This window comes from Lemur catta, chromosome 7, assembly GCF_020740605.2.
Source record: "Lemur catta isolate mLemCat1 chromosome 7, mLemCat1.pri, whole genome shotgun sequence".
Classification (NCBI taxonomy): domain Eukaryota; kingdom Metazoa; phylum Chordata; class Mammalia; order Primates; family Lemuridae; genus Lemur; species Lemur catta.
In genome coordinates, this window is record NC_059134.1 from 56,538,037 (window position 1) to 56,547,852 (window position 9,816).

Consider the following 9,816-nt stretch of genomic DNA (forward strand, 5'->3'; position numbering starts at 1 on the left):
CTAGACCTACTGAAAATGGCTGCCTTCCTGCCACTAGTAGCCCTGACTTAAGGGCTTATTGTCACTCAATTAAAAAAATTTTAGTTGTACATGCACATAGTTTAGAAAGTCTACAAGACTTGTAATGGAAAGCAGTTCCCCTGCCATCCACCCTGAACACACACACACACACACAAATGCACGCACACAATATTTTCCACTCTGCGGAGGCAGCTTTTCACCTCTAAATTATTTGCTTATATTGCTACTTCTTGATTTTTCAATCTCTCTCTCTCTCCCTCTCTCTCGCCTCTCCGCTTGCTCTCTCCACATTCACATATACATTTTGCGTCTCCCCACCTCCCCCAAGTATAATTACATCACAAGTTTGGTTGGAAGAGTAGTCATTGTTTGTGTTATTAGGCCATGTAAATGCTGTCCACAACTGAACCATGTAATATTCTACAATTCTTTTTCCTTCCCTGCATAACAATTACAGTTATGCAAATCTCCTGTCAATATGTTTAAATGCATTGGCTATTCTACCAATTTCATCTTCCTGGAGAAATCTCCCCCAGAGTCTTCTATCCTGTTCTGGTCAGGATGGGCTGCTTTCTACTGCATATCCATTGGCCTGGAGATTCCTCTGCCCCTCTCCTTTGTTGTCTCTTCTCTTCCTTGGATGCCATGTCTTCCTGTTTCCTGGTTTACTCCCTCATTTCTGCTGAAGCACATCCTCCAGCAGCTTCCTGAGGAAGCATGCAAAGAGAACTTACTTGACTGAAAATGTATTCTGTCTTTACCCTTGATGATCATTTGGCTGGGTATAGAATTCTGGGATGGAAATAATTTCCCTCAGAATTTTGGAGGCACTTTCCCATTGTCTCTTAGTTCCCATCTTGCTATTGAGAAATCCAGTGATATTTCTGATTTCTAATCCTTTGTATGAAGCCTGCTTATTTTTTCTTCTATCTGCAAGCTTTTGTGGTCTTCTCTTTGGTCTCAGGATTCTGAAATTTTGATGTCTTGCTGTGAATCTGTTTTCATACGTTGTGCTGAGTCCTCAATGGGTCATTTCAATCTGAAACTCACGTATTTTAGTTCTCAGACATTTTCTCTAATCCCTCTGTCTAAAATTCCTGCCATCCAGATGTTGAATCCCCTTAACTAGCCCTCTAATTATCTTTTCTGTTTTCCGTCTCTTTGCCTTTTTCCTCTGTTTTGTCAAATTTATCTTCCAACCATTCTTTTGAGTTTTTCACCTTCTGCTATTGTATTTTTAATTTCTAAGACTTCTTTTTTTGTAGCATCCCATTGTTTTTCATGGACATACTATCTTATTTCTTAGGGCATTAATTATAGTTTTTTTCTCTTTTAGGTCTTTTGCATTTTGTATAGTTACTGTCTTCTAAGTTCCTTTTTTGTTTCCCCTGTTATTTTGACTTCTTTCTTATTACAGGCTTTCCTCAAATGCTTACGTATCTTTTGCTGTCTGCTCATATTTAAGAATGGGACACTAAAACAGATTTGCTACCCTTTGAACAAGATTGGGGTTGTGCACAGGGATCTGGTTGGGCCTTTCTGTGTCTTTTCTTTCGAGTTGGTCAAGAGAAAAGCTCCTCTAATCTCAAGTATTAGTATTTTGCCAGGAGAAAGGGTATCTGAGAATCTGATTGCTTCTTAAATAGATTTCTAAGCAATCTTCCTGTTTTTGGCCTACCTGGTACAACCTATTCCTTAACCATTTAGGGGTTTCACAGTGTAAACTGAGCTGCTTTTCAGCTGTCTTTGTTGCCTGTTTAGGATTCTTTACCATTCTTGTTTATTGTGTCTGGTTTCCAATTGTTTTTCATTTTTAATTAATTGAGATAAGGTCTTGCACTGTCACTCAGGCTAGAGTGCAGTGGTGTGATCATAGCTCACTGTAACCTCAAACTTCTGGGCTCCAGTGATCTTCCTGCCTCGGCCTCCTAAGTAGCTGGGACCACAGGCGTATGCCACCATGCCTAGCTAATTTTTCTGTTTTTTTTGTAGACATAGGGTCTCACTCTTGCTCAGGCTGGTCTCAAACTCCTGGTCTTAAGCAATCCTCTTGCCTTAGCCTCCCAAAGTGTTAGCATTACAGGAAACCAGACCACCACGACAGATCTAGTTTCCAATATTTTGATAAATCTCTTTACTGTCATTTTAGTTGGTTTCAGGAAAGACCACAGTGTGAATTCAACTTCCTATCTTTATACAAGTTCAATTTTTAAATGGACAGCAACAATACATTTCAGAGCAGGAATTCTCTGCTGCCAATTTATAAATACAAATAAAGAGTGTAACCAGAATATGGAGAAGGGCCTATAGGGGCCCTTTTCCGCCAGTTCTTGACCTGTTACAACCTTTCCTGGCTCTAAAAGCCCAGGTTAAAAGTCATCCCTGAGATGCCTTTCTCAGTCTTGTATTCTGTTTTATCCAAGTTGGGCCAACTGAGTGATAAACATTATGGTGTTTTAAGACAATATTCCATTTAAACCTTTACACTTTACAGCTTATTGAGGCTTAGAGAGGCGGAGCTACAGACCAAGATCCCACAGCTAGTAAGTGATAGAAGTGAGACTTCAACTCAAGTTTGTCTCCACCACCCAGCCCTCTGACATTATTGCTGACTTTGAAGCTCCCCAAAGGAGGAGCTCAGATTTTGGTGAAAAATGGCACATATACTGCAAAGTCAGCCCCAGGAATAGGAAAGGAGTACCAAATGGGGTAAGGGAGTGGTGTGCAGTTCAAAGCAAGGAGGCCTTCACCCAAGCCACTGAATCAGGGCTGCCCTTACAGAGGTGGTGGCATATGAGCTCATGGCCTCATCGTTTCAGGCTGCCTTCTCTCCCTACCTAGGGGATCGGCAGTGACAGCAAATAATGATGGTGGTGGTGAAGTCTGGAAAGCACTTTTACACAGATCTCTTTGAGATTACAGAATCCTGTGGGTTGAATGTTATCTCCATTTTAGGGCAAGAGAAAATCAAGGCACAGAGAAGTTAATCACTCAGCCGGAAAGCTTTGGCTTCAGGATCCAAATCCCTCCCTTCCAAGTAAGTCTAGGCTCTCTGCTTTATCCAGGCCAAGAGGAACCTTCCTATTCCAAAATATCTCTTCACCAAAGTTTCACAAAGTGTGGACTGTCTGCTTGTTTTAAGAAGCTGATTACTGGGTCCCACCCCAGACCTACCTGATCTCTGGGAGGTGGGGCCCTGGAACCTGTATGTGAACAACTGTCCCTGATGATTCTTGTGGTGACCTAAGAGTGAGCTGCACTTGGCCTTCAGTGATGCCAAGGAGCGTGTTGGGCAGAGCGGGCTTGGAGTCAGCACCGCCTCTCCCAGTTCTGGCCGTGGGACCGCCTCAGTTTCCCGCCTGTACAGTGGGCCGACACGTGGAGCACAGAGGGAGAAGCGCCTACGGCTGCCACACCTGCCTCTCCCGGGCTCCTGCCTGCCTCCATCGGTCCAGTCCCGCCCGGGTGGAAGGAAACAGCTGGAGGCGCTTCACTTCCAGGCTGCAGTCGCCTCCTAATCGGCCAGAGGCTGGGGGCTCAGGCCGCTTTCCGCATGCGCAGACCACCCCCAGGGATGGCAGGAGACCCGAGTGCACTGCGTTCCTGCCCGCCAGGCAGCCTCGGCCCCCACCTGCCCCCGCCCGCCCCTCCAGCAGGTCATAAATATTCCCTGGGCCCAGAGGGGGCGGAAACTGACTTTCCAGTGCGCCTTCTGGCCCTGGCCCACCTTCATCTGCGGAACCTGGATGAGAAGCATGGAAGCCAGTCAGCACCTCGCTGCCCGCACAGCCTGGGGGCTGGAGGGGTGCATGCTCGGCGTGGGCAGGGCGCGCAGACCCGCACCAATGTGGGCCTCTGGGGGAGAGCTCCCACTCAGCCCAGGGGACAGGGAAGGCCTCCTGGGGACATTTAAGCTAAGCTCTGAAAGAGGAAAGAACATGATGGCAGAGGGAACAGAACACCAAAGACCAAAAGGGTGGCAGCTGGGGAAATTTCAAATATTGTGTGTCACTGAAATACTGAGTTCAAGGCGAAGTGTCTCAAGATGGAGCTGGAGAGGGTGACAGGGGCCAGCCCCAAGCAGTGACTTGTGAAACCATGCTGGAGGGGTGGGTGGTCACTGGAGGATTCTAAGCAGGACTGTGACCAGCCAGTCATGTGCTTTTAAGGAAGACCACTCTGGCTTGGTGTGGGCGGTGGAATAGAGTGGTGACAGGGGCACGGGTGAGGAGTCTATAGGCAGAGGTCACATGCCTCGGCCAAGGATTGGCAGTGAGAATGGAGGAAAGGGGATGAAGGAAAGAGAATTTGTGAGGTAGAATGGGGAGAACTTGGTGATAGACTGGATGTGGGTCAGGAAGAGGATATGGAGGGAGGGAGGGGCCTTTCCCAAGTAGAAGCAAGGGGGAGGGTGATGCCTTCTCCTGCAAAACACCCCTTCTTCCCTGTCTGCCCAGCTTGGATCCTTCTTCCAAAAGTCACTTACTGCCCCACCCCACCACCTCCAGGAAGCCTTCCTTGCTCCCTCATGGCTCTCAGAACATCCAAACTTGTATTTGGTTATTTACAGTCTAGTCTTGTTCTGGGATTAATTTGTGTGCATCAGCCTTCAAGGGAGCCTGGCATGGTGGTTAAAACCCCATGAGAGCCCCAGTCCTATGCAGATTTGTGACCTAGGAAAGTCATTCATTCCCTCTGAGCCTCACTTTCCTCCTCTGTAAAATGGGGGTAATGATCCCTCTCTTGAAGGATTCTATGTGCCTGGCATGTGGTGTATGTTCAGTGAGCTTTTCTCCCACTACTTGATCAGCCTGGAAACGTCCCTAGGACTTTGGATAGAAGTAACAGAATAGATAGAGAGATTTTTAAGGCCAGCGATTGGAATACGTGGGCTCCTGATGTGGATTCCCTATATGATTTCAGGCAAGTTAGGGCCCCTGTGTGCACCCTGGACAAGAAAGGGGTGGGCAGGATGACCCCTAATGTCCCCACTGCTTCGCCTCAATCATCCGGTTTCCAGTGGAGTTCCACGGCTGCCAGAAGGCCCTGAGCACTGTGGGATAGCATTGCTCATTCCCAGGCTGCCATGACCTCCTCCCTCCAGCCTGTGAGTCTGGCTTCCCCCTGGGCCACCTGATGGGGATGAAAGAGTATCTCCCTCCCTCCTACAGACCTGCAGAGACCAGACTTGGGGCCTGTCCTCCAGCAGGGCCTGGAATCTGGTGGGATTGGGCCTGAGATTCCTTGGAAGGCAGAGCTACTTGGAAGGCCAGCCCAGAACTACAGGTCTAAGATGACAAACTGGCAAGGGCCTGGCTTGGAACAGCTGCAGCAGGTATCAGGGCATTGAAGTGAGCATCTTGGGAAAAGCAGGATGAGATGTGTGTGAGCAAAGCCATAGGATTTAGGTAGGTGCTAGATGAAGGAGCCTTAACAGGTGAAAAGATGGAAGCGGAGTGAGCCACCCATGGTCATGCAGCAGGCTCACGGCAGGGCCTTTTGGCTGACAGGAAGAGCAGGAACGAAGTGGTAAAGACTCCCATTCAGCACAGGTGAACTGAGTCACGGTAATGAGGTAAAGCATGGGAAAGTTTCTGTCCAATGGCACATAGTAGATGCTTAATAAATACAACTTTATTCAGTAATCCTATGCTGGGAATCAGTGGGTTACACATAGTCTCTTCCCTTGAGAAGCTCAGAGCCTGGGGAAAGCAAGAGATGGGCTCAGAAACATTCCTGGCCAATGCAGGGATGAAGGACAGCACAGGGACTGTGGGGACCTAGAAGAAGATGATATCGAACCTTTACTGCAGGCAGGTTCTGTGCTCGGTAGTGAACGTGGGGAAAAAGGTATGTTAAGGAAGGCTTCACAGAGGAGATGACATTTGCACTGGTCTTGATGGCCGTGCAGGAGTTTTCTAAGCCGAAAAGGCAGAGAAAGGTATTTTAAGCAGAGGCAAGAATATACACAAAGCCGTGAGGCTGGGGAACATGTGGAGTGTTTAGTGAGCTGCTGCTATTTTGCTGCGTAGGAAATGGGGCTGCAGAGGTCAGCAGACGCTGGGATGGGAAGGGCCTTGAATTGCATTGCATTCAAGGCTAAGGAGCAAGCATGGAATCCAAGGGCGGTGAGGAGCCGTGAAACGTTTCTGCGCAAGAGAATGACGTGATCAGAATCCACTAGAGAAGGACACATTCTGTGTTCAGTGAGCCACCTGGAGAGGCCTGGGGGTGGGGTAGGGGGTGGAACTGGGACAGTGGGTCCCAGTTGGAACACTTTGCTGTGTTTCAGTCCCCTGGGACTTAATACTTAGGTCAGAGACGGGCTCCTGGGACTGGTGGCCTCTTCCCGCGCGGCCGGTAGGTGGCGCTGCAGCTCTGTGTATCCAGCCTCCAGGGCGGGGCTACCTGCCCTCACCTGGGCCAGTGAGACCCCTTGTCCTGCTTGGCCCTGGTTCTTGGGCCCTATCTCCAGTGATAGGGCTGGGGTGGGGTGGGGATGGGCTTTGCTCTGCCTCCTCCAGAACAAGGAAGGCCACTTGCTTGACAGAGCAGAGGGTATGAGAGCAGAGAGGGCCTCCAGGGCTCTTGGGGCCCATGTTCCTATTCACATGTGGAGAAACTAAGGCCCGAGCTGGGGGTGGGGGTGGCTGCAGTGTGCCCGACGTGGGAGGTCATCCTGCCCCTTCCTCCCAAACCCCTCAGCAGTGTGCCTCCTCTTTGCCACCCCCCGCCCCTGCCTACTCAGTTCTCACCATCTGCCCGCCTGGACCACGACCCCAGCCTCCACCCAGCCCTGCACTGTGGTCTCTTCCCTGCCTGCCTGGCCCTGGCCCAGCCATCCCCCACCCAGCCCAGGGATTCTTCTCACACACAGATCCAACCATCACCGTCCCCTGATGAAACCCTTGCCTGCCCCCGTCACCGCTAGAGGCTGCTTAGCCTGGCAGTCCAGTGCCTCGGGCCTCCCTCCTCCCCTGCTACCCCTCTCCTCTCACAGGCCTGAGCCATGCAGATCTGCTCTGGGCCCCCAGACCCCTCCGGCCCTCAGGCCTTTATCCATGCTGACCCTACTGCCAAATTCTGCTCATCCTTCACCAGTCAGTGGGGGCTTTCGAGGTGTAGGGGTTTAGGTGCCCCTCCAGGCTCCCAGGGCCATGACTGCTCTGTGCAACTGAGGGTCCCTGTGCCCATCTCCTCTGCTGGAATGCTTCCAAGGTGGGCACCCTGGCACTTGATTCACCATTGCTCTCCCGGCACAGGGCTTGGCTCCAGGTGGAGCTTGGTGCAGGCTTGTTGGGTGAATGACTGAATGACAGGTACACTCTGGGGGGCATGTTGCCAGGTTACTATGGCATTGTTACCTGCTGGGGGCCAGGCATTGTGCTGGTGCTTTCTCGCACAGCCTCTCAACCCTCACAACAACCCGGAGAGGTCAGATTGGAATTATTATCCCTGTTTTGTAGAAGAGACTGAGGCGCAGAGAGGAAAGGTGACTTGCCCAAGGTCACATGTCTTGGCAGGGTGCCTGGCACAGCCAGGCCTCAGCCACAACTGAAGGGATCGGCTCAGCTCGTGAGGCCACTGTGAGGAGCTACAGGGCAGTGGGGGCCACATCTCCCAGAGGGGCTGAGCAAGGCTGGTGTGGAGCCGTCAGTTGGACACTCAGGGTGCCTGGGCCCTCAAGAAGGGAGGTTCCCTCCCTGTTTTGCAGCATGAGGAGCCCCCAGTTGTTCTGAGTCAGGCAGGGCCCTGGGAAGACTTGAGGACCAGAAGTACTTATGTGGCTGCCATGAGGCAGAGACCAGTGGCTGGAGGCCAGCAAAGAGGCTGGCCAGGTGATCCAGGGACAGGCGGGGCCCAGTGGCCATGGCGGGGCTGCCCACAGAGGACAGGTGGGCAGAATGTGGGAACAAGCTGCAAATATTTGCTGCAGAGAAACCCAGGGGTGGGGAGGGCAGAGGGAGGGGCCAACAGAGTGGTCTCAGGCTTCTGGGTCACAGTATAAATGATGGGCGTGTCCTCAACTTGCTGTGTGACTTTGGTCTGGGCTCTGCTCCTCTCTAGGCACCAATAAGGGAAACTGTAGCCTGGAACCTCCCAAGGGACCTGTGTCTAGGTTTCCAGACTTGAAGCTACACAGAGGAACAGAAGCGTCCTTGGTGTCTAAGCCCAGGCCCTTCATTATCTGAAGGAGAAACTGAGGCCCAGACAGAGATTGGTCCTGCCCACGTTGCACACAGATCCAGGCCCAGAATCCAGGTCTTCTGATTCCCCGTCTGACCTGGTTACGGCACAAGGCACACTCCCTCCTGCTCTTCCGAGGCTAGTGCTCAGGTCTTTCACGGAACCCTTTGGCGGTCATTTGGTGCAGCCCCTGTGGCTGAGCAGCAGCAATTTAACCCTTACCCCCAAGAGAAGGTGTCCAGAATGCCTTCCTGGCCTAACCCCACTCCAGAGTGCTGAAGAACTTCCTTGAATCTCTGCCTGCTCCCTCTGGCTGCAGCCACCCTGCCTGGGGGTGTGTTTGGGGCAGGGCATTGTGGAGAGGGGTGTCTGCTTGGTGGCCGATGCCTGCCAGCCCATCACCACGCCTGCCCGCCAGCATCACACCGCTTGGTGAGGTCATCCTCTCTCTGGGAGCCCCAACGGCATCCTGGTCAGGGCTTCTCTGTGACTCAGCCAAGGACTCCAGCCACTCCTGTTGGAAGGTAACTCTTCCCCTGGGTCATCACTCTCGGGGCAGGGCGCCTCTTCCAACCACCACCCGGTTCTCAGTGGCGGGGCCTTTGGTCTCTGCTCCCCAGCTGTGGGCTGCAGAGAGACGTCCCTGCGGGTTCCCTGGTGGGAAAAGTCAGGTCAGCCTCTGAGATGGTGCCACCAACTTGCTGCAGGGGTCATGAGGGGTAAGCATCGTCCCACCCCAAGTGGGGAAATCAGGCAAGTCTTAACTTGCCCCAGATCCTCTCTTCCTGCCTCCTGGCTCTTCCTCAGGCCCTGCCTCATCGCTGAGACATCCACTCCCTGTCCAGGGACGTGTGTGGAGGGTGCGTGCTCCACTGGTCAAGAGAGGGGACGCACGTGTGCTGAGTGCCTGCTTGCAGAAATGCCTCACCGCCACTCCATGAGCAGTGGGCGTCACCGTCCCCACTGACCAGCTGAGACCCTGAATTGTCGAGCCTCTAAGCTGGGGAAGCAGGACTTGAATGTAAACCTTTTGGAATCCAAATTCACTCCTTTTCTTAAGCTGTCTCCATGCATGTATAGAGAAAGTCCATTCATTGTTTTTTCTTAAATTGATTGTAACTGGTGGGAATAACTAGCACATAGTAGGGACTCAGTAAATATCTGTTCAATGACTGGTTGAGTGACAAACTAGTTCTCAGGGCTGGGGGCTGCTGAGATGACCTGCCCTTCTTGGCATTCAGTGCCAGCGCTGGCGGCCACCATACTGTGTGCTGAAGTGGCAGTGGAGGCCAGAGAGGAGCAGCCTGTGGGCAGAGCCGTGCTTGTCCCTCACAACTTCCCAGGGTGTCATCTCCTCTCTCTCAGTCCCCACTGTTGAGGGGTACCCAGGGAAAATCTGAGGAGGGGGAAGAGAACCCAGGATGTGGATGGGGGGCTGAATTAGCAGCGGGGTGTCCCCTCTGTGGGTTCCTGTGTCTTGCCCTCCCATGTGGCTCTCACGCCTCTGTGCTCCCTGGCTGGCTGGGAGTCCACCTCTGGGAGTCCCTCATCTCCTACAGACTCCACCGCCTCCAGGAAGCGTCTTTGCACCTGAGCCTGGATGGGACC